The following is a 26,626-nucleotide window of genomic DNA, read 5'->3' as shown; positions in this document are numbered from 1 at the left end:
CAGCAAAACTAAATTAATAAATTAAAAATTAAAACACTCCAAAATTTGTTCTCATAAACTCTTTCTATTGCAACATTATTCATTTCTACGTGAACATCTTCATTCATTTTACGATGTCCAAAATTTATAAATTTAGTTTTGTTCAGGTTCAATCAGCGCTGCCCCTCCTTAGACGCAGAACACGCGTTGTGCGTAGGGCCCCACGATCCGTGGGGGGCCCCATTTTGCACAAGGGGACGCATTCTCCGCAAATGCGCAAAGGATGCGCATCGCTGCCGTGAGGCACGCTTAGAGCACCAAGTCAGCCAAAGGCAGGAGAGAAAAAAAAAGAGACGAGTAATCTGACGCCGCACACGTTGCCGCAATGATTGACAGCACGCAGCATCTGACCAATCAGCGGTCAGATGCGCCGACAGGCAGTTGGATGCAGGTGGAGAGATGGCCTCCCAACGGCAATATGAATCGGGAGCAAGCAAAAGAAAGACAAAGTCTAAACAAGAGGAGGCTCGTGCTTCACTTGAAGGTGGGTATGTTGTTGAAATAAAAAAGAAAACTTTGTGGCATAAACACCCCAGCTGCTAGCATGCTAATCATGAGACAGGAGAGAGGATAATTCTGTCTAGATGTGGACTGGAGATGAAATTTTCCAGCGGCCCTGATTATCATTTATTGAATGTCTTGTTAACTGCATATACATTCAGCTCTGTTGAAAAAGGAGCGGTTAATTGACCAGTTGGTGGTCGTATGTTGGCTCAGGTTTATAGCCTATCAATCTATGCTATCAATAGAAGTTTTGGGCTATTTTTATGGAGGTAAAATGTCGCCATCTCTTGGTGAATTTAATTTATAACAGTCATATAAGATTAGATAAGAAAAATTAAGATAATCCTTGACCCACAATGGAGAAATGTAAAGCGTTACAGCAGCAAACAGCAGTGTAGGAATATAGAACCTAAGCACTAAATGTAAAAATAAGTATTTAAAAATATTTAGATATAGAAATATCATCAAATCAAATCATAATGAATATTATTAGCTGTAGTCGTATTTGCATTAATTGCATTTTAATCTTTGTGAGGCTAGTATTTACATTAATTTCATTGTGTAATTTACCATTAAGACCAAAACAAAAATTAATAATCTGCTTGTATGGTGGATTTCTTGTCATAACAGGGTCAATGCTGAAGTTTGTTACTAAGGGTGACACGGAGCCAGCACCCAGTATGTCACAAGGGCCATCAGGCAGCATGTCTACTGAAGCAGCCTGCATCTGTAAAAGGCTTGTTCCATTGTTGAAAGAGGCTGTTCATTTGATTTGTTCCTACTTATAAAAGGTTGTAAACCTAAATGGCATTCCGTGATACAGTCATTTTGTAAAGGGGGGGGGGGCCTCAAAATAAAATTCTGCTTAGGGCCCCAATTTTGCCAGGGGCGGCCCTGGGTTCAATGATAATTTATTTACATCAAACCAACTTTTTAATTTATACATTTCTTCCGTGACCACTTCCAAGAGCTGCTGCAAGTCTTCCCCAGAACAAAAAATATTTGTGTCATCCGCAAAGACAACAAACTTCAGTACATTTGAAACTCTACAAATGTCATTAATGTACAAAATAACTAGCTTCGGCCCCAAGACTGACCACAGGTAATGTTCAGGTTCTTTGACTTGTGAAGACCCATCTGCACAAATTGAAGCCTGTTTTTAATGTAACTCTTTATCCAATCCAATGCAACCCCTCTGATGCCATACCTCTCCAGTTTTTTAAGTAGCATCCCATGATCAATTGTGTCGAATGCTTTTTTTAGGTCAACAAATATATAGAAGTTAATCTGCCTGATCTGAACCCATACTGACTGTCCATGAATATATTATTTTTTTTAATGAAATTATCCAGTCTTGTAACAAAAAGTTTTTCAATAATTTTTGAGAACTGAGAAAGCAAGGATACAGGTCTATAGTTGGTGAAAAGGTGTTTATCACCATCTTTATACAATTACTTTAGCAACTTTAATTTTATCTGGAAATGTTCCCGTTATGAATGATAAATTACATATATGTGTTAACAGACCCACAATTCCATTTATTATTTTCTTTAGAAGACTCATATCGATATCATTCTAATCTTTTGACGTTTTACTTATACACTTATTTACAATATCAATAATTTCCTTACTTTTCAGTTCCCAATATGACTGAATTTGGATTTCTCTCCACACATTTTTCCTCAACACATTTCTTCTCGGATTTATTTCTTTGGCCAGATTAGGACCCATCCATTAACAAAAAAACTGTTAAATTTGTCAACCACTTCATTCCTATCAGTAATTGTTATGCCATTGTCCGTAAACAATTCAGGGTAATCTGGTTTGGTTTGTCTTTTTCTAATTATATTATTTAAGGGAATAGTTGTCCAGTCCATCAGCAGGGCAGAGGAGAGCCATTAGCATTGGGCTAAGACAAGCGACAAAAGTAGCTAATTTGGCTAACGTTACATATTTCATGAAAATAACAAATCCCCGAAGCAAAACAACTAATTACCTGTCCAACAGAAAGACAGCAACCTCTGCATCACTTCTGGAAGTGCTACTTTTGGCTGCATTTTCTCTGCCATTGTTCTCTCTTGGTAACTCTGCTGCTTCTTCTTCTGCTGCTGTTTTATGGCTGTTGGCAAACAACTTTAGGTGTGCATTACCGCCACCTTCTGAACTGGAGTGTGGATCTCCTGCTAACTCCATAGCTGTGTCCAAATTCAGGGGCCGCATCCTTCGAAGGCCGGGTCCTTCGGAGAGTCCTTTGACGGTTGCGTCAACCATAGTTAAATTGGACGGTCCAGCCTTCGGCGTATTTCCTGGTTTGCGTCACCAGATGTTCCCGCCCTTACGGTTATGTCATGATTGATGCCGCCCAGGCCCGCGAAAGAGTTTTGACTGAATGGATTTTATGGTTTTCTGAACGTCTAACATTTTGAAAGCGAAGGCTCTTATAGCTTTACTTCCAACGGCATAATGCTAATTTATGCCGTATGCTAATGCATTACCAGGGTCACGTATTTTAACTGAAAGTCCGCTGAAGTTTAACATATCTGGCAATGGATGATCAAATGAGTAAAAACCGAGTATAAACCCAGAACTTACATTTAAATGTCAAGTCCGCGCCACTTGATGTCGCCATTGTTCAGTTTTCCCTCTTCTTTTTCGTGACTGAGCAGCGGCGCACAAAGGATCTTGGGATATGGGAGGCCGCGAAGGACAGTAGCGGTCCGTCCTCCAAAAAGCGGGAGAAGCAGGCTGCATTTGTGGGCTGCATTTGGAGGAGCCTTCGAATTTGGACATCCTTCGCGCAGCGTTGTGATTGGCCTTCAAATCCGCACTTTGAAGGATGCTGCCCCTGAATTTGGACACAGCTCATGTGGACTGTGTTGAATATATCCGGCAACGGTTCTTTAAACTCTGACTGAGAGGGAGGGATTGGTCAGAGATTTTACAGGCCTGCAGCTGCCACAGAGGTATGATTTATTTTGTTTATTTTTCTGAACACATTATGTATGGACTACTCTCAGGATGGAAAGGCCATTTCACCCAGTATAACAAAAAGTGTTTCTGAACAGGATTACCAACTATACCTTTAATATATTCCATATACTTTTTACATTGTTTTTATTATTCTCTAATATTTTATTATAATAACCCTTCTTACATACTCTCATAATATTAGTTAATGCCTTTTTGTATTTCTTATATTTAATCTCCGCCTCTTTTGTTCTATATTTTATGAAGTGCCTATACAGAGTATTCTTTTTCTTACAGGCATTTTGCAGTCCCTTAGTCATCCAGGGGTTTTCAGAATACTTATTCTTGTTACATTGTTTGCATATATATATACATATGACAGCTTTTGTCATACTCATTTTTGAATATGTCTAAAAATAATTATCAGTGTCTTCACAAACTTTCCAATCATAATTAATTAAATCATTCCTAAATGCAGCTATAGTTTCCTCAGATCTTACTCTCCTGTATTTAACTTCATTACACCCCCAGTTCCTATTGTAGTTACATTCATGAATCGCAAAGACAGGCAGGTGATCACTAATGTCATTAAATAATAATGCACTAACAGTACTACTCTCCATATTGTTTGTAAAAATATTGTCAATCAGAGTGACAGTGAGATGTTATTCTGGTTGGTTTTGTAATCGTTGGAAATAAACTCATACTATACATTGCTTCCACAAATGCATCCGTCATTTTATGGTTGTTGGGATTCAACAAGGCTATGTTAAAATCCCCACAGACATAATTGACTTTTTTGCTTTTCTTTAGCGAATACCCTTTCCATATTTTCTATAAAGATTTCAATGTTTGAACCAGGTTTCCTATACACACAACTGACAATGACATTTTTCTTTTTTTCCAATACATATTTCAATAGTAACACACTCCATTACATCATCCATGATTACTGACATATTGTCCACAACCTTGTGAGGCCTTTGTCAACAAATAGAGCCACGTCTCCTCCAGTTTTGCTCCCTCTATTAATGCAATTAAGTTCCTATCCCTGCAAAACAAAATCTGTACCTCTCTCTTCGTCAAGCCATGTTTCTAAGATGGCTATAATGTTAAAAGGCTTTTTGAACTGCATTAGATATTCTTTTATACTTTGGAAGTTTGCATATAAATTCTACTGTTAAAATGAATAATATTTATCCCATGTTCAACAGTAATATTGTTAAACTGTTTTCTGTATAACAACAGCAACTGGTGTTTGTTTTTAAAAAGATTATGTTCCGGATCTATAACCTGTTCATATTCTATTAAGTTTTGTTCCAAGTTATCACATTGCCTCAATGGGCTTTACAGTCTGTAAAGTGAACGACATCCTCTGTCCTTAGACCCTCGATTCGAGTGAGGAAAAACTTGCCATCTTGATGGGGAAAAAAAAAAAAAAAGACCCTTTTAACCAGAAAAAAAAGACGACGGAAGAAACCTCAGGGAGAGCCACAGAGGAGGGATCTCTCTTCCAGGACGGACAGTCATGCAATAGATGTCGCATGTACAGAAAGAACAGCAATCACAGTTTACAGGTTGCATTGACAGAAAATCTGATAAAAATTATATATGTAAAGTATGTGGAGCCAGGAGACGACTGAGCAGGACAAGGCATCGTCAGGGGGTGCCCGAGCCACACGACCTCCTGTCCACCGTGGTGACCTGGAAGAGGGCAGGCCACACAGGATAATTAGTAGTAGAGAGAGAGATCAGAATGAGGAGGCCTCAAAATTTACAGGAATACAGTTATAAGGAGATAGCGAAACAAGGAGAGGAACGATCCAACGGAGCCCGGGTGTGACAATCCAGATCTGACAGTATGTGGGGCTGTAGGAGCCAGGAGAGGTAGATGGTCTCTGGGGCCTGAGTTCATCAGAAGGGAGCCTGAATGAAAAGAGAGTAGGAGGAGAAAGAGGGGGAGAAAGTGACACAGCTTGCACCTTGTGGGAACAGAAAGAAAAACAAGGTTATAGAAATGCAATGTTAATCAGAATAAGCAGATTATTACTCGTCGGCAGGACAATGTGGCGTCTAATACTATAGCTTACTCACTGAGACTGAGTTGACCCACCGAAGAAGCTAGCAGTCGATGTCAAGGACTAATTAAAGGCCAAGTCAGAAAAAGTGAGTTTTGAGTTTAGATTTAAAGGCGTCAATAGAGCCAGATTGTCTAATATCAGCTGGGAGTTTATTCCAGAGGAAGGGGGCCTGATAGGGGAAAGCCCTGCAGCCAGCTGACTTCTTCTTAACCCTGGGAACCATCAGGAGCCCTGAATTTTGAGAGCGTAGTGCACGAGTTGGAGAATACAGTATAATAAGATCTGACATGTACGACGGGGCAAGGCTGTGTACAGTTTTGTATGTCATCAGCAGCACCTTAAAGTCTGATCTCATATGTATTGGGAGCCAGTGCAGTGAGGCTAAGATTGGTGTAATATGATCAAATTTTCTTGTACATGTTAAGACTCTAGCTGCAGCATTTTGAACCATCTGAAGACCTTTAGTGCTCCCATGTTGAAGACCCGAAAATAAGGCATTGCAGTAATCCAGCCTAGACGAAACAAAGGCCGTGGACAGGAAGGACCTAATTTTGGCCATATTGCGCAGGTGGTAAAAAGCGATCTTGGTAATTTCTTTTATGTGCTGATGGAAAGAGAGGCTAGAGTCAAAAGTAACACCTAAATTCTTAACAGTTGAACTTTGATCACGTGACAGTAACTCTCGACAGTTGTGTTATTTCTCAAAGGGGTGTCTCTGTCGAGGGGGAGCAATGACCAGCATCTCAGTTTTATCCGAATTTAGGAGCAGGAAATTTTCTGACATCCAGCTCTTCACGGCACACAGGCAGGTCTCCAATTTGGCGATTTGAGATTTATCATCAGCTTTGATGGGCACATACAGCTGAGTGTCGTCCACATAGTTCCACATAGTGGAAATGTATTCCCTAACTCTGTATTCCCAAACTCCGAGTATGGAACACCATACTTCACATCAGTAAATATCGATGTAGTACTTTTATATATACAATATAACAATATGCCGTCTAAATCTAAATTAAGTAAGTAAGATGTCCTTTACCACTTTAGTAAGGGCAGTTTCGGTGGAGTGACAGGCTCTGAAAGCTGATTGAAAAGGTTCCAGGAGATTGTTATTAGTTAGGTAGCCTGAAAGTTGCTGGGACACAACTCTTTCTAAGATTTTGGAGAAGAAGGGAAGGTTGGATACTGGCCTATAATTATTTAGAGATCCTGGGTCAAGGTGGGGTTTCTTAAGTAGAGGCTTAACCACAGCAGACTTAAAACTAGCAGGGACAACACCTGTCATGAGCGATAAGTTAACAATATTTAACATTGTAGGTCCCAGTGCTGGCCATAGATCCTTAAACAGTTTTGCCAGAAGGGTGTCCAGGATGCAGGTAGTTGGCTTTGAGGATGAGACAATTTTAGACAATATCTCAGGGGAGATATCTTCAAAATTGTTTAGAGCCGGGGCTAACTGAGAATCGGCAGAAGGCTGTTTTATAATCAACTTTGACGAGGAAGCCAGAGATGATGAATTAATTTTGGCTCTAATATCATCAATTTTATTGCAAAAGAAATCTAAGAAATCATTTGCATTAAAGGATGTACAGCTCACAGACTGTGGTTTTTTGATTAAGTTTAGCCACAGTGTCAAAGAGAAATCTAGGATTGTGTTTATTATTGTTTATTAGGCCAGATAAATATGCTGTTCTAGTGGCATTAAGAGCACGCTTGTAATTAAGTACACTATGACAGCATGCAAGATGAAAAACGACTAATTTAGATTTTCGCCATGCACGTTCCATTTTCCTGCAGGCCTGTTTGAGATCTCGGGTTTCATTAGTAAACCAGGGAGAAGATTTCTTTGGTCGTCTTGTCTTGGTAGAGACCGGTGCCACAGAATCGAGGAGAGAAACGATTACCGAGTTAACTTAATTGGTGAATTTTTCCACAGGCTTTGTCGCAATCGCAAAAGGGGCCAGGACCCCAGCCAATTTATCACAGAGTGTCGCTATGATTGCTGGGCTGATATGACGAGAGGTGGAAACATTTGTGTCATTGATACAGGGACAGGCTAATGACGCTTCAAATGTAATAAGAGAGTGGTCCGACACAGCAGAGGAGACGGAAGCAACATTCAGGGCTGACGCATCTAATCCATGGGAAAGAATCAAATCCAGAGTGTTACCACTGGAATGAGTAGGTTCATGAACGAGCTGAGTAAAGCTAGACATATCGAGCAGACCCAAAAAAGCTTTACTTAGAGCAGTGGTTCTCAACTATTTTCTGTCATGCCCCCCCTAGAGGACAGAAATTTTTTCACACCCCCCCTGAATTGAAATATTATTGAGAACCTGATAATAATTATTCATTTATCTGTATAAACCACTGTATGAGTTGCTGGCACCAGCATTCTGCATACAATCACCTGATTATCAAAATAGATTAAAAACATCTGCATCTCATCTCATCTGTTAACATCTGCAACAACTTCAAACAATTTCCAAGTTTAGTTTATTAACTCAATTTGTAACATTTAAACAAGACTGTGATTCTCAAAACAGAGAAAAAAGCGCAAATGATTCACTGGGATGTGCATTTTTATAGACTTAACACATTAACATTCAAAACTTTAAACTGTAAACATTGGTCACTTGTCAGCTTCATCAGCTTATTCCTTTTCAAAAAGGACTTTTTAATTTTTTTTGTGCAACATTTGCAACAATATTGCTTTTTTTTAAACGTTATTTTACTACGCACTGACAAATCTAAACATGTACACACTTATCATCATATGGATGCAGTTAATGTGGGATCCTGACCCACCAAACATCCTGGAAAATGACAAAGTTACATTTTTCTCTTAATTACATAATCACCATCAGTAAACGGGACGCCGTCTGTCACTCGCAGGGAGGGAGGCTGTTTTATGGAGGAAAGATCACTGAAGTCTCGGTCAGTAGGGCTGACTTAGCAGTGATGTTTTTCACCGCGACAAACACTTGCCGAGTTAAAGTTTTTTGCCGGGGACAGACGCCGTTTTTCGGGCAGAAATGTGACGAAGAGTCGGTTGGACCGACAGGCTGACAGACACTTTTCCACATATAATTGCTGTATTTTTTTCCTCATAAGTTGCCAAAGACACGACCAGTTACCACGTTACTGTTGTTTGGTCCTGTAACATTGCTTTGTGGGACATTTCTCTATATTTTATTGAGTGTCGGACCTGTTTAGTTATCACACAGTGAACACCATCAGATCGACAACCCCCCGCTCCCCACCGTCGGCTTATCTGCTCACACTGGTTCGGTTCGCCAATACTGTGCCTCTGATACCTCCGTAGGAGCATCAGAGGCAGAGGGAAATTTCACCCCTCGCCGCATCTGAAACTTTCACACAGAGGCAGATGGGGAGAATTGGCGCAGGATCCCCGCATGCAAACAGCAGTGTGAATGGGGCTACTAATAATGACAGTGGAAAATGAAAATGAAATGAAAGTCCTGACCTGCCTCTCACGCCCCCCCGACACCTCACCGCGCCCCCCACCATTTGAGAAGTACTGACTAGGAGAGTCAGAAGGCTTATTTAAGTGGATATTGAAATCCCCAATAATTAGGATCTTATCTGAACTAGTTACAAGATCTGCAATAAATTCACCGAATTCTTCTAGGAACTGGGAATAAGGCCCTGGAGGTCTGTAGATTACCACCAGGGGAAAGCCTGTTACTACTTGATGGAGATGGTTTTAACACCAGGGCCTCAAAAGAAGTAAATTTAATTTCCTGGTTGGAGCTTAAACTGAAAATAGATAGATGTAGATTAGAGCAACGCCTCCTCCCTGTTTAGAGGCCCGAGCAACATGGGCATAGTTATAATCAGGAGGGGAGGCTTCATTTAATGGCAGAAAAGTATTAGATTTCAGCCATGTTTCACATAAGCCAATCATGTCCAGCTTATGATCAGTAATCAAATCATTAATCAGTAAGGCTTTGGTTGACAGTGATCTAATATTAATAAAGCCAAGGAATTGGAACAAGGTACCTTTTAGTAGTTAGATTTGGCTGCCTATGCAGGTAGGGATGACGGGATGCCGGGATGCCATTGTGATTAGCTTTGGTATTTTATTATGCGAGACTGTGTAAGGTGCTTGCTAAGACATTTCCCCACTGTCAGAGGTGGAGATCAAGATTAAATTATTGTGGTTTATAGGGGTGTCAACATCTACACGTGTAAACGGGTACGCGGATAATAAATCATAACCGTTTAGAAAAGTTTACGCGTCATTTTTCCTCCTCGTTTATTTCTCACCAATATATAGGCCTATAGTATTTTTAGGGGTGATAATGTTGCCTAAAAGCTTCAGATAAAAACATTAACTAACTATACAATTAAATGTTCCCACTAGTGCAGTTATCCGCATACACAATAGATGCATAGGGCACAATGTTCTGTGATATATAAAAAAAACCCGCGGCCACAGCTATTTGTGTTTTTCAGACCAGCGAGACCACTTAAAGGCAAGACAGCTGCTGTGTAGAATAGGCTGCGGAGGACTTGAGAAGAGCGCGGCGCTCATCTTCTCCATGCGCAAATGTCGTCCTGCTGAAAACAAAAACTGTTAGTTTTTTTCGATTGCTAAGATGCATTGGTCGAAACTGAAGCGACATGTTCAAAACTCTTAACACAGTCTGCAAAACAGAAATGCATGTGGGCTTAACTGTCTCACTGCGTTTGGCCTCATTAGAAAGCATATGTTGGAGCCTATTGATTCTTTGTATTAATTATTTGGAAAATGGTATATGGTAATGGTATAAAATAATGCTAATGATAAGGATGACTATTCAGGATATATATTGTACATGAACTATTATTTATGATCGTTTTGCTGCTCAGGTCCCTCCTCCTAGTCAGGCCATCCTCCTCCTGTGATTAGGGAGAGAGGACAGCTGGTTTGTGCTTTTGTCTGTTTTTTGTGTTGAAGGAGTGAGGAGTGAAACAGTTTATCAACCACTAAATTACGTTTTTTATTTGCTCATTGTCTGAAGTCAACCCGGAGAATATTTCTGTTTATGTAAATAAATTCAAAACTTTTTGTTGAAACTGGAAACATCTCCGCGAGTGCTTATTATTAAGTGAGTCGTGGACCTCCTCCTCAGAAACTAGGGTTTTTTTTACCTTTTTTGAATGCAAGGAAGGAAAGTGGAAAGTCGGCGGATCACTCGCCGACAGATGAAGAAAGCAGCCGGCGGGCCGTGACTAAAATCAGCTGATCGACTCTATGAACGAATGCGCCGTTGCGCTACAAAGAAACAATCGAACACTATGGAAGGCAAAGTTGTGGATTGTGGATTGCAATAAAACGGGGACGTTGGAATGATGTTTAAGAATGAACTTAACGGAAATTAAAGGAATTTGTGTGGTTATTTGTGATGATGTCTGACACACCTGAGACCGCAACTGAGTCTGAGGACATGTTGAAATCGCGCATTGCTTCGCGCAGAGGCAGATTGGGAGCATGCACGAGGAGGACAAATGAAATAAAGGCTTTGATGACTGACGTTGGAAATGTTGATAAAGTCAATGACACATTTGAAGCGTTTAAAGGAGCTGTGGATGAATTTAAAAATGCTCACAAATCTGTGCAAGAGCTCTTATCAGAGGAGGAAAAGGAAAATGATTATTATGACTGGTATGAACCCAGAATAACTAACCTGAATTACTTCATGAAAGATGTTGAAACATGGAAAAGAGAAATTGCACAATCAAAAGTTGGACCACTGGACAGCATATCAAATGTGTCACACAAATCAAAGTCTTCCACTTCCACTGGATCATCAACCTCCAGATCTTCCTCAGTCTCCTCAGAGTTAAAAAAGGCCAAAGCGGAACAAGCTGCTGTGATGGCTCGAGCTGCTGCATTGAAAGAAAAACACACTTTGCAACTGGAGGAAACAAAACTGAAATCAAAGATGGAGCAAATGGAGCTGGAAGCAGACCTCGCAGCATCAACTGCTAAAATAAAAATCCTTCAAAGTGATGAGGTGGATCAGGAAGCTCTGGGTGATGGCATGAAGGAGTATTATGACTCTCACCATGAACCAGAAACAATGGAGAGCAATGTAGAATTTGCACAGTTAGGTGCAATACCCAAAACTCCACTTCACCAAACCATCTTAAGTCTCCACAGACCTCCACCTACAAGGGGTACCAACACACCAGAAAATAAACCTCAAAACAAGAATTTAACTGAAAAACATAAAAACGAAACTGCAAATCATAATCACACCATAACTAATGCTGCTCATGATAACTTGGATGTGGTTATTCAAAGACAAAGACAAATGACTTAGCAGAACTCATTGTCTCACAGCAAAACCTGTCTGTTACCTGCAAGAGAGATTTCTGTGTTTGATGGTAACCCATTGGCATATCAGTCTTTTATCCATGCATTTGAACACTTGGATTGAAGACAAGACTAAAAATAATCAGGACAGACTCTACTATCTTGAGCAGTTTATCTCTGGTTTACCAAGAGACTTGCACATGGATGGGAGCAGGGGCTATAGTGAAGCAAGACACCTCTTAAAAGAGCACTTTGGGAATGAAATGAAAGTTTCTGGAGCTTACCTGGAAAAAGCCTTGAACTGGACAGCAATTAAAGCCGAGGATGGGAAAACGCTGCATGCATATGCAATGTATTTGAGAGCATGTTGTAATGTAATGCAAGATTTACAGTATTTAGAGGAACTCGAGATCCCATCAAACCTAAGGCGAATAGCATCCAAACTACCCTACAAACTCCGGGAAAGGTGGCGAACCACAGCCTATGAGACACAACAGAGAACTGGCAGGAGAATCAGATTTCAGCACCTTGTGGATTTTGTGGAAAAACATTCTAAGATGCTTTTGGATCCGTTGTTCGGGGACATTCAAGACCAAATGACAACAAAAAAGTCTATCCCAAGAAGTAAAAATGAACCAAAATTAATAAGAGGCAAAAACAGCAGCTTCGCTACTTCAGTAGCAGTGAATACAGAGAAAGCAGGATGCGCTGTAAAACGCACTCTGATCGACCGCCCACAATTCAAAACACAGTCACATGACAACAAGGTTGAATTCTTAAGAAGCCATGGATACTGCTTTGGTTGCCTACTAAAAGGTCATCTAAGCAAAAAAGAAGATTAATGTGTCAAGTTTGTCAAATGAAACATCCTACTGTACTTCATATTCAAAGTGCAAAAGGCCCAAAACAGGAAAATCAACCAAAAGCCACTGCTGAGACAGAAGATAACCCCATAAGCAGTGCTCGTTTCAGCAGGTGATGGAACTGGGGCCGGGAGAGACTGTGCACTTGCGATTGTTCCAGTCAGAGTTAAGGTGGCAAAAGGGAGCAGGTATATTCAGACCTATGCCTTCCTCGATCCAGGCAGCACAGCAACATTTTGCACAGAAAATCTAATGAACCTGTTGAATGCGAAAGGACGCAAAACAGAGATACTTTTGCGAACAATGGGACAGGAAAACCCTGCAGGGACCTATGAGGTCAGAGGACTGGAGGTGGGAGACTTGGAGGGCTGCACATATCTGGACCTGCCGAAAGTTTACACGCAGAACAAAATCCCTGTCTCAAAGGAAAACATAATCACAGAAGCTGATTTGGAGAGGTGGCCTTATCTCAGTTAAAGGAAATTGAGGCAGACATTGAACTCCTCATTGGGACTGATGTTCCTCGAGCAATGGAGCCATGGAAAATAATAAACAGTCATGATAATGGACCATATGCAGTCCAAACCTTACTGGGATGGGTGGTAACTGGACCACTCAGTGTTAATAGTCCTGCAGAACGTGCTGGGCCCATTGCAGTGTCAAGTAACAGAATCTCTGTTGTCGAGTTGAAGGATCTACTCATCAGACAATATAACCAGGATTTCTCTGAGAACATGTATGAGGAGAAAATTGAGATGTCAGTTGAGGATAAACGTTTTATGGAGATTGATTCCAGCTCAGCATTCCTTAAAGATGGCCACTGTCATTTACCACTGCCTTTCAGGGATAAAGACAAGGTCATGCCTGATAACTATGATACGGTAAAGGAACGCACACTGCACCTTATGAAAAAATTTAAGAAGGATAAGACGTATGCCGAGGAATACACCTCCTTCATGGAGGACATTCTCAAAAAGGGTTATGGAGAGAAGGTTCCACCTCAGCAGCTTCGCAGAGGGGATGGACGGGTCTGGTATATCCCACATGATGGCATCTACCACAAGCGAAAACTCAAACTGAGGGTGGTGTTTGACTGTACATCCTCATTTCAAGGAACGTCTCTGAATAAGGAGCTCCTCCAAGGTCCAGACTTAACAAACGCCCTCATCGGAGTGCTATTAAGGTTTCGCCAAGAACAAACTGCAGTTATGGCAGACATTGAGGCAATGTTTTATCAAGTACATGTTGATGAAAAGGACAGAGACTTTCTGAGGTTTTTGTGGTGGCCAGAGGGTGATATCAGCAAACCGCTTGATGTTTACAGGATGAAAGTTCACCTCTTTGGCGCTGTATCATCCCCGAGCATTGCTAATTTTGCCCTGCGTCAAACTGCTGATGACAACCAGAAGCATTACTCTGATGAAGTTATGAAAACCATCAAAACTAACTTACGTGGGCGATTGCCTCCGATCTGTGGCAACAGCAGACCGAGCCATAAAGCTTGTCAAAGATCTCACTAAAGCCTGCGATCAGTGAGGTTTCACATTGACAAAATGGGTCAGCAATAACTGTGAGGTGTTAGCAAGCATTCCTGAGCATCACAGAGCAAAGGCAGTCAAGGAACTGGACCTGGGTAAAGAAAAGCTGAAAGAACAAATCACAGTCGAGCCTGCACTTGGAATCCACTGGAACACCCACAGTGACACCTTCAGCTTTAAAGTAACTGTCAACAGCCGGCCTGCAACCAGAAGAGGTATACTCTCCACAGTAAGTTCAGTTTATGACCCATTAGGTTTTCTCTCTCCTTTCATCCTGAAAGCCAAACAACTACTGCAAGAGCTCTGCAAATCCAGGTATGGATGGGATCAAGTTATTCCACAGGAATTTGCAATGCCCTGGCAGAGATGGATCGGGGAATTAATTCAGTTACGTGGGTTTCAAGCAGCAAGATGTATAAAGCCTGAGAACTACGACCCAGTGGCGACCGCTGAGCTGCATCACTTCTGCGATGCAAGTGAGTCAGGTTATGGTACAGTAAGCTACCTTAGACTAACAAATCACCAAGGCAAAATCCATATCTCCTTTATATTTGGAAAAGCCAGACTCTCACCTCTCAAGCAGATCACCATACCCAGGCTTGAACTCACTGCAGCAACATTGGCTGTAAAAGTGGATCGGATGCTGAGGAAGGAGCTGCATTTACCACTCACAGATTCAACTTTCTGGACAGAGGAAGATACTCTTTTGTCAAGAAGAGTATCTTCCTCCACCTGTATTGAAGTATATTCACAATCAAACAAAGAGATTTCATACATTTGTATCCAACAGAGTTGCAATGATCCATGATCTCTCTCACACAAGCCAGTGGAGATACATAAATTCAAGAGACAATCCAGCTGACGACGCATCACGAGGATTGCACGTGGAATCTTTCTTAAGATCAAGATGGCTGAGAGGTCCTGAATACCTGGTCAGAGGAAAAAAAGACATGGCCAAAGATCACACAAGGTCTAGGAGAGATATCAGCAAATGACCCTGAGGTGAAAAAGGAGGTCACAGTTAACAGTGTGGAAAAGGAGATCACAGTTAACTGTGAGGATTGAAAACCAACATCCGATATGCACATTAATCAAGTATCACTCATCATGGAACCGACTTCAGAGGTCTGTAGCCTGGATATTGAAGGTGAAAAAACTACTTAAATTGCTAAGTCAGCTAAGAAGGAGTCAGACACACTGCCTGGTGAGTCAGCTATCCACCTGGAGATGGCAAACTTCCTAACCACAGACTCATGCATAAATGCTATACGCAGATTCATCTGCAGGAGAGGAGCAGTTATAAGTATCAGGACGGACTGTGGGACAAACTTTGTCGGGGCCCAAAGGGAACTACAAGAAGCTTTGAAAGAGCTGAATCATCAGAAGATTCAAAACACCCTTTTAACAGAGGGAGTAAAATGGACTTAACCCTCCTTTGTGAGCCCACCACGGCGGAGTCTGGGAAAGACTGATCAGACTAGTCAAAAAGATCCTCACATCTGTTCTAAAACAACAAACGCTGGACGATGAAACTCTATCAACAGCACTGTGTGAGGTAGAAGCCATCCTGAATGACCGACCGATAACTACAGTGTCAAGTGAACCCAGTGATTTGGAACCACCAACCCCAAACCATTTGCTCCAACTGAAAGCGAAACAACTATGCCACCAGGAGATCATTATTCAAGGAAGAGGTGGAGACAAGCACAGTACCTTACAGATCTCTTCTGGAGATGGTGGACAAAAGAGTATCTTCCTCTCATGCAAGAAAGAAGTAAGTGGAAGAGCATAAAAAGGAACTTGAGTCCTGGAGATCTGGTCATCATTGTTGATAACACAGCACCAAGGAACTCATGGATTATGGGCCGTGTTGTAAAGACATTTCCAGATGCCAAGGGCTGTGTGAGAAGTGTTTTGGTTAAAACCAAAAGCAGTGCGATTCAACGACCAATAGATAAGCTCTGTCTTCTAATGGAGGCAGCAGGATAAATGGAGAGAGGCCGTGATTTTCCAGCCTTCACTATGGACCGTTTCAGATATTCTGACACGATTATGAACTTTGAGAAGACAGATAGTCATCATCAAGTAACTGAATGGACTTTGAATTTAAAGAGCATAATTAATTTCCCTTGTGTAATTGTTCTATTTTGGCTCCTTTTGAATCTTATTTATGTAATTGTTTTGCTAAAGCCAACAATTAGGGGCCGGGATGTTGGAGCCTATTGATTCTTTGTATTAATTATTTGGAAAATGGTATATGGTAATGGTATAAAATAATGCTAATGATAAGGATGACTATTCAGGATATATATTGTACATGAACTATTATTTATGATCGTTTTGCTGCTCAGGTCCCTCCTCCTAGTCAGGCCATCCTCCTCCTGTGATTAGGGAGAGAGGACAGCTGGTTTGTGCTTTTGTCTGTTTTTTGTGTTGAAGGAGTGAGGAGTGAAACAGTTTATCAACCACTAAATTACGTTTTTTATTTGCTCATTGTCTGAAGTCAACCCGGAGAATATTTCTGTTTATGTAAATAAATTCAAAACTTTTTGTTGAAACTGGAAACATCTCCGCGAGTGCTTATTATTTAGTGAGTCGTGGACCTCCTCCTCAGAAACTACTCTGACCTTTTTTGAATGCAAGAGTAGCCATAACAGCATATACAAAAGGAGTGGCTTCTGATTCTTTTTCCTGTGCAAGTATGGATCAAAGAGCAGCGGGCAAAGTTGGTAGAGAGAGAAGAGCAGCCAGGAGAGGAAGGAGTTTAGTTTTATCTCTTACTGTAATTTGTATTCTACCCCTGGAATTCTGAGATTCTGCATTATTCTGTTTACGTAATCTTTATTTTTTGTATGGTCCTGAAGTACTTATGCAAAAGCACAAATGTTCTTGAATAAATCTCTGCATTCCTGATTCAGTGTTGTTGCAATATATTACAGCATATACTATAATTTAGAACCATTAAAGTGCAAAAGATCCTATATAAAATACTGATTTACCTGACAAAAATCATTCAAACTTGAAATATAAGATGTATTTGATGTAATGTTCCTTTGTTGTTAGTATTTTGCCGTTCCGTTTGTTAAGAGTGATTGTGTGTGTTGTGAGACACACTTTTGGGCATGAGATTAACTGTTGAGCTGAGCTGCAAGATGGAAATGCAGACTGTGTTAAGAGTTTTGAACATGTCGCTTCAGTTTCGACCAATGCTCCTTAGCAATCGAAAAAAAATTGTAATGGCTTTTTATTTTAGCCTTTATTGTTACGTGTTGTTGTATACATTATATTGTTGGTTGGTGTTCTGTGTCGGCTTTTTACGACCTGATCACATATCCTCGCGTCTAAAGAGGAGGAAAAAAACATCCCCCCCCCCCCCCCCCCCGGACAGTTTTAGTGAATAATTGTGAGATTCCCCCTCTACTTTTTTAGCTTTGTGGATATAAAGGTGAAGTTTTTTCCTCTCACTTCAGCATACTTTGGCTTCTTTTTTAGTTTCTTTCTATCGCCAATTCCAGATTACTTTTACTATGAGACGTATTAAAATTCAGAGGCAGCTTCCGTTGCGAGAGAGGGATGCAGTTTGAACTATAAGTTTAAAAACAAATTGTACAACTGTGAGAAATAGTTAAAACAATGATTAAAGAAGAAGGTTAAACCTTTTTCAGCTTTCACTCACGTTTTCTTTTCTGTCAAAATGATAGATTTTATTTTCAACTCATTTTACTTTCTGTCATAAGTAGGCCTAAGCCTTAAAATGTTAAATGAAGCTCTGTGATTTATCTGTTATGTTGGCTTTAATTTAGTACCTATTTGAAATAGGTCTACAAGAATCAAATCAAATCAAATTGTATTTGTATAGGCCAAATTCACAAATCACAGTTTGCCTCAGAGGGCTTTACAATCTGTACAGAGACGACACCCTCTGTCCTTCGACCCTCGATTCGAGTGAGGAAAAAGCTCTTTTAACAGGGTTAAGAATAACAGAATAACGTTGAATAAACGTTTTTGTCTGATAACTACTGGAATGGCTTTGATTTAATGGGATTAGGAGGCGGTTGAATGGAGGCAACTGCGATAGAAAGAGATCATAAATCTCAGACGTGTAACCGGGTACACGTCGGTTAGAAGCCCCGCGCATATTTGGAGCATGATTCAATGAGAGAGTGGCGAGGGAAGGTGACAGTCTCAATGTTGCAAACTAGGGTATCAGTCTGGTACTCTGCACTACAATACCATGTTAACTAGACTCCACACCAGCATTGACTGTATCGCTAGCAGGCTCTCTAGTCACCTGTGACCTGCCAAATGCTACATCCCTGATGTCAAACCTGCATCAAACACCTGTCTATATTGCTAGACAAAGCAGCAGCGCCGACTCCAGTAGGATGAAGGCCATCTGCTCTCAGACCACACAACCAGTGGCTTGCTCCCGCGCCTTCCACGCCGCGACCGAGCAGGGACAAATTCCACAGCAGCTGCCGACGAGACTAAGCTAGTGCTAAGGCTAGCAGGCCTGCTATCAGGCCTGGGGCTAACACTATCTGCAGTGCCCGTGTTTCTAACTGAGAGAAGCTGTTCTAGCTCACGGACACGTCTCTCTAATAGAGACACCCTATCTGCAACTGCAGAACAGTCAGCACAAGCCATCGTAACACTTGTTTGTCGAGGCTGTGTCGACTGCGGTGAAAGGCAAAAAGCAGTGAGCTAGGCTAAGCCTAGGAAGCTAACCGGGCAGTAACAGACTACCCAGTAACAGAAAAGCGGTTCGACAAAGTACGTACAAGTTATAAAGTCTAACGTTAGCTGCAGTACAAAACCAGTTTGACTATGAAATACTCAGAAATCGAAGAAAAACAGCCAAGATGGATAGAGAAAGAGAGAGACACAGTAAACAACAGCTTTCGATCTCACAGAAGTCCCGGTATGCGTCACAGGCAGCGTAAATATACTACTCTTACTCAGGAATTTCTCAGATTAGAGGTTGGGAAGAGCTAAGAGTGAAATGTAAACAGGAAGAAGACCTGGAGTGTAATTTTGAAGAAGGGGATCATTGTGTACTAGTAGTCAGTGTTTTTCTTTTAACTCTAGACATAAAATTACACAATACAATCTTATTCATAGAACATACTATACCCCTGACAGACTACATAAAATGTCTATAGTCAAAGTGCTTAATGATATTACAGGACTAACCATCCCCGCAGAGCTAAGAGTAATTCTCCTGGGTGACACATCTATGTTGAAAGTCAATAAAAACCAACTCAAATTTATTAGAATTGCCCTTATTACAGCCAACAAATGTATAGCTATGCATTGGAAAGATGTATTAGCATCATGCATACCAGGTGAAAAGACTATGTATAATTTGAAGGGTAAACCTGGAGAGTTCCAAAAGATCTGGGGTGGTTTTCTACCATATGTGGACACGGAGTCCACAATACAGTAATCCTCTTATATTTAAACAATGTCATGTGATTGTTAAACATGCTTATTCATCATTTGGTGCTGTTTCTAGCTTTATTTTTATTTGTCTTAATTTTTTTTTCTACCTCTCCCTGCCATTTAATCCCTCTCTGCAACAGTTGTGTTTTAGGCTATATATGTTTGTTTGTTTCTTTCTTTCTTTCTTTCTTTTATGATATACTGAAGGCTTGTATTTATTCTTACTAATCTGACTTGGTACACACTCTGTAGGAATGTATGGTCGGACCTGTGGGGATGGGCTGATCTGGTACCTATTTGTCATATTGTTGTACATTGCCCTTTCATTCAGCTCTAGGGTTGTTAAAAAATCTAATAAAGATATTGTTGAAGAAAAAATTTAACAATGTATATAACTATAAAGCAGTATAGTAACTGAAACTCTTACCACCATGTTTTCCCTCTCCACTTGAATGCAAACAAAAATGTAGAGCATGAGGGGTGGTAAGAGCTTCTTCCCCTCTGGGCTTCGTCATCATCAATCAAATCTCCACTGCATTCAACTACAAAGTATCCTTTGCAGAATGAAACTCGGGTGAATAAACCACGTCCTGTAAGAAAAAAATTAAGGACAAAAAAAACAAATTATGTCCACTACAATTGTTTTTTGATCTGTAGCTAAATGTATAAAAACACACACTGTAGATAAAGAACGAGAATTTATGAAAAAGTGGTAGTGGTGTGCTCATGCCCTGTCTTTATACTGTCAAACTAAATAAAATGCTGGAGCTCTTAAAGAATAGGGTCAACATGAGAAAAAAAAGCAATGGAGCAGGACAAAAATACTTGAGTTGGATTTAAATGCCTCTGTTCAAAACATGGCTACTTATGGAACGATAAAACACTGCCCTGTTTCAACCTAAAAGGCATTCATCAGGGTACAAAATGGTGAACAGAGGGCAAAAATGTTTATAACCTTGGTAAGGGGGGCCACCTAATCCTGACTGAGTGAATACCAGAGGTGGGAATTGTGGAGTCATCACATCATCTCCATGCCCTGTATTTGTTCTTTTCATGCACTAAACCAGCTGAGTCCAATCAGCACAGCTCTTCAGCCAGGAAGGTGAGCTAATTAGTGAATGCACCTGGTTCAGTGACTGAGCAGAACAAATACATGGCATGGAGATGACTTGATGACTCCACAATTCCCACCTCTGGTGAATACAGGAGGCTGACATCAGGACATCCCAATACAAGTCACGTTTAAGACGACACGCCTCCCCCACATGTTCTTCCTGTACAGTACATCCTACACTTATAAGAAATACCCAAACATTAAATTGCATCCATTATTATATCCATCACAAGAACACATTCCTGTACCTTGCCATGTTTTGAATAAAGGATTTTAAATCCATTTTTATCATTTTTATCTTCCACTTCCTGCTTTTTCCCTTTTCAACATTTAAGTTCACTTCATGGCTGCATGATTGAGATGTGCTGCCAACTGCCAGCTATTAAGGTGACCCTGCTGGTATACGGTTCAGCCACGCAGCTGCTGCTGAGGTGATACATGCAGGCAGTGCATCACCTCAGCAGAGGGAGGAGGACAGGATGAATGGCTGTTACTGTATGACGTCTGTATTCTGTATCCTTTCTAAACTTTACTCAATATTACGATTTCAAGAATATGTATTTATTTTACCGACATTTTGACTAATTTCTAGTGATATGTTAGTTTATATAGTGGTTTTTCCTGCTGTTAGCTTTACTGTTGCTGCTCTAGAAACAACATAATGTAACATAAAAATTAATAAAAAATTATCATCATCTGTTTCTGAATCTATTCTTGGAAAAAGAAAATAGTAAGCAAAAGAACTGATAAGGAGTATATGTACTGATAAGAAATGTATCACCACTTGTCCATCTATACATCTAGATAGACAGCCAGATAAACAATAACACATTTAACACTAACAACAATAACATTTATTCTCAGCAACAGGCTGCTCCTCCCTAAGTGCAAAACAAACAGACTCAAAGACTCCTTTGTCCCACGAGCCATCAAACTCTATAACTCTGCACTTGGTGGGAGGGGGAGGAGTAGCAGGAGAGTGGGGAAGGTGCATTCAACATGACCTGAACACCTAGATCTGTAGTGCTGTAAATGTGCAGTAACTACAATAACTGTACAATATCTCTGTGCAATAACAACAATAACTGTGCAATATCTACTGTGCAATGTACCATTTTTCTTATATTATTATATTTATTATATTTTTGTATTTATATATTTATACTTGCACTGTACCTGTCCTACACACAACTGTGCTCTTTTTGTGCTTTTACTTCTACTTTTTGTCTATTTGAACTCTGTGTGCTTTTCTTTTCTTTTTACTTTTTTACTGTACTGTCGGTCTTTGTGATGCTGCTGGAACCTCAATTTCCCTGAGGGAACCTTCCCAAGGGATAAATAAAGTACAATCTAATCTAATCTAATCTAATCTAATCTAACACCATCTTACCTTTCACTGCATTGATGTACTTCACCTCCAATCTCCATGTTTTGTCAGTCTTTAAAACAACATGGTGACAGGCATCTTTAAGAAGACTGATCCTTGGTGGCATTTCAAACTGCAAAGAAATTAATAAAAAATGAGATAGCTTAGGCATCACTTCTAGTTAAATTAGATTACAGGGTTTTAAACAATATGTTACCTGAGTAACATATGGACTCTTCCCCTTAGCAAACTGAGAAACAGGAAGTGCAAACATTCAATTTTTACCATCTCTCTCCACCTGCCACTTTTGAAGCATTTAAACTGATGACGAGACTCAAACAACAGAGTACTTGGTCTTCTGTTCTTTTTATTGTGCTATGCCAACTCAATTTCTGTTAAATCCAACCTAAACTTAGTTGTGAAATATTGAGTTTATTGTGTAATGAAATCAATCAGTACAGTCGAGTCTAGATCAGGGTAAACCTTTTCAGACGCACCTTCCAACAATCGCCCAGTAGTCTATCTTAATTAATCCAAAGCAATTTATTGCGATCCCAAACGAACTCCATAAATCAGGATGCACAATTCCAAACGATCAACCAATGGATAATCAACAAATGAAACGAAACTGATAGTAAACTGATGGTATTCGGTGGTTAAAAAACTGTATGATCACCCCGTCCATGTCCAAGGGAAATCACTTCCTGCTTTCCCGTTTAAACACACCTGACAATTAATCATCAAGCCACAGATGATACCATAAGCAAACCATAGGGGGAACAATCATTTCAACTAACCAAGGCATAACACTGTTTCATGAAAATATGTAGCCTACAATAATATAATAATTCTAAACATAAAAATAAAACGCATAAATACCAGTATTCAAACAGAAACATTTCATATATGAGCAATATGGCTCCAACAGTAGGTTCCCTAAATCCTTCATTTAACATATTGCTCGTTTATTATTTTCTTCTATGATATAAAGATATATATTCTCTGAATTTGATTTCCACTGGCATGATTTAGGTTACACGTCCACTACGTTTTTAAGTAATATTCCAAGCAAAACCTGGCTTGCTACACTGCTTAATAACTATAACCAACCAACATTAAAATCGTTCGAAATTAACTGCGCCTTGTCTGAAAAGCATGGCTCTAAAAACTTTGCCTGCTTCAATATGGTTGGATTATCGTCGCCCACATAAGCATGACTTCAGGTTAAATTTGGATCGAGTCAAGTGCATTGTGCTGCGAAACCAATCACCCATCCCCCCACACCAGGTGTGATGGACTCGATGAATATGGCCGCTATACTCCTACCCTGGCACAGATAAAAAAGAAAAATAAATAAGATAACTGACACCCGAACATGCAAATGACCTTAATTTTAACGAGTCAGTCCACCATGGTACCCGAAAACTCTGATAACTGTCTTAATTAGCTGACTGTTAACTCTAGCAAGTGCTAATTAGTGATACACCTGTGTTCGGCTAGCGACCCTTAAACAAGAAAGCCGACAGTTTTAGTAAATAAATAAATGACTACACAACGCATCAAACTGTCATGGCATTACGCTACTGTATATCTCAAGAAAATACTGAATACTTACTGAACACGCCGCTTGTTTACCCTGTTTCATCGACTTCAGCGGTGGCACGGAGCTGTTGCTGTGGCTCGGAGTTGTTACGCTGGCGGTTGTATGACAGCCAACTTCCGGTCAGATTTCACATTAAAAGCATACCGGCGGAAGTCACAATGTAATGGCGATTTAACGAAGGAAAGGTAACGTGCTACTCAGCAAATTAAATGAATAATATTTTTTTATTCAAAGAAACTTCTTCCAGTTGACCCGCATGCCTTTGGGTGAACACTAGTTGAGATTTAATGAGCTTTCTTCAACAGTGGTTTTCTCTTTGCCACTCTACAATAAAGCTTTGACTGATGAAGAACCCAGGCAACAGTTGTTGTATACCGAATTTTCAGCTTTCCCCCATTTCTGAAAATGTTTCTTTTTTTGTATATTTTTTTTATATATAAGAGGAAAACATCCAAAGGGGTGAATAATACAAATCCATATACAGTATATATACATATTTATGTGCATAAGCGTGAGTTGAAACAAACAAAAGATCAAAAAACAAAATATAAAGGATTCATTTTACCACATTCACAAAGTACATGCAAGGTACATACAGTATTACCTGATCCTTGATACTATCAATTAACAAGTATACATTAGGACAGACCTGGAATGTTAATGCTCAAGGAGAATTGTAGTTGAATCTTAGCTTTATCATCTGTCTTTCTTATTAATTAACCTGATCAGGGCACAAGATGAAGAGTAACAATCCACAAAATTAAGCGTGTTTGGTGACTGAACTGTATCTTGTATTTATCCACTGTACAATAACACAATGCCATATACAGTCCTCTATATTTATTTTCATTTTCTTCTTATCTCTACTTTCTATTTTTAACCAAGGATTTATTGTTTATTTTTAGCTAAGAGTTTATTGTTCATTTTTTTTCTTATTTTTATATGTATATATATATTTATACACCCGTTTGCGAGTAGTTGTTGTTGTTGTTTGCAAACTGCCTTGTGTGCTGCTTCCTTACTTTGTAAGCAGCTGGAAATTCAATTTTCCTGAGGGAGTCATCTCAAAGGGATCAATAAAGTCAAGTCTTTTTTCATCTATATCCTTAATATTTCCTATATATCATTATCATGATCATGACATCTTTTGACTTCCAGGGGAGCTATTTTGCCCTCAATACTGTCTTGAAGGACAGCAAAGCCCTCCTCACTCATGGTGCTGTAAGTTCCTTCAGTTACTGTAGACTTTTATCCAATCACACCTCACCTCACATCAGTGAGGTACATTTTCTGTGTTTTCGGTTTGAATCCACGCCCTTTGAGTTCAGCCACAAACCTTGGTGAACATTTTTTTCAAGTTCATGTCTTTTATTTTAATTACACATCAATTCCAAGAGATAAATCTTTAAAAAATGTGTAGTCTTACTCTCGAACTCTTCCATAATTCTTCAGAAAGAGTAAATCCACATTTGGGATTTTTGAGTTGGCCATGAACCGCAAAAACTGAATGATGTGCATTGAACACTGTTTAGCGTTCTCCAGCATTTTCTTTGTGGGGTTGGCACCCGCAACGTGGCCTTGATAATCTCTGACCAATTTTTCTGAAGAGAAAGAATCCAGAAGCAAAATAATATCAGATAGTAGTTAACATCTAACGCTGACATCTACACCACTGACTGTGCAATGGAAATATATTGAAATATGGTATATTTACCATAAGCAGGGGTTCGTTATGGCGAATATGTCTTTAGGCGTTTGTCCTTAACAGCCTGGAATAAAATAAAAGGAAAGAGGCATCCAAACTAGCGTCACAGCAAAAAGCCATTTATAATTTAGCAGTAAAATCAGACAAATACATAGTCAGCTATATTCCTGACGACCCCCCTACAACTCTTCACATCTGCTAAAATAAAAAGGTCAAAAAAGTTCCTATAGGTTTGTTATTTTTGTCAACACCATCATTTTCTCTGTCTGACAGTGGTGAAAGAAAGTAAAATTTACATGATAAGTTATTTGTTGTACCAAATTGTTTAATTAAGTGGATGAGCAAAGTTAAATGTATTTGAGTGGAGAAAATCTTTAGTATTTTGTATGTATTTTTGAATACTTTCAAACTGTTTCTCTAAAACAGCCAAATTATTAATGTAGTTGTTTCTTTAAATGAAATAATGTGTTCTTTTATGTCCAGAACTTTTATTCTTTGTATTAAATGCAAATGATAAGACTTTTGTGACGTAAGAGTTTTCAAAGAGCACATGTGACACAGCATAAAAATTTAATAAAAAGGAATATTCAACATTTAACATGTGTGTAGTCAAGGTGAAGACACAAGGGTTAAATCTATAGCAGACCAAACAAATAGGAATGATTAATTTTCTATTGTGTCTAACGGTGTTGACAAAAACTAAGTTATGACAGGAAAAACACATATTTTATGAACAAATGACATAAAACTTTACTTACATTACTGTACTTAATTGTTGAGAAATTGTTCTATAAACATGAGTATAGATTTCTTCTTGGGTTTTTTTTCAAAGTTTAAACCAGTTTTGTCCAAATTCTCAAGAATTTAATTCAAAAAGTGACAAAATAACAGAACACTAATGTCATCATTACTGTATTGGAGGAAAGGTCAACCGTGAAGTTGACATTGTGTTGTCTTGATACAGATCTAAGTACAAATATTTACCTGGGCCCATATTCCTAAAGATTCTGAGAATCCTCTCAGAGAGCTCCTAACTTAACCTAAAAATTCCTAGCAAGGAGTCTTAGCTTAGGAGTGAT

General features: G+C 39.6%; 1 long non-coding RNA gene across 1 annotated transcript; it reads right to left on the bottom strand.

The window, feature by feature from the left end:
* Positions 1-3,605: 3,605 nt before the first annotated feature.
* LOC311253620 lies at positions 3,606-23,943 on the bottom strand. Its single transcript, XR_014621724.1, has 4 exons — positions 23,855-23,943; positions 22,264-22,372; positions 20,187-20,349; positions 3,606-5,822 (listed from the first exon to the last, which is right to left on the bottom strand). It is a non-coding gene; the product is annotated as an uncharacterized lncRNA (long non-coding RNA).
* Between the last annotated feature and the right edge of the window lie 2,683 nt (positions 23,944-26,626).

Source organism: Pagrus pagrus, assembly GCF_965226575.1.
Source record: "Pagrus pagrus genome assembly, contig: HAP1_SCAFFOLD_25, whole genome shotgun sequence".
NCBI lineage: Eukaryota > Metazoa > Chordata > Actinopteri > Spariformes > Sparidae > Pagrus > Pagrus pagrus.
Note: the sequence above shows the minus strand (reverse complement) of the source record. Positions and strands in the feature narration are given on the sequence as shown.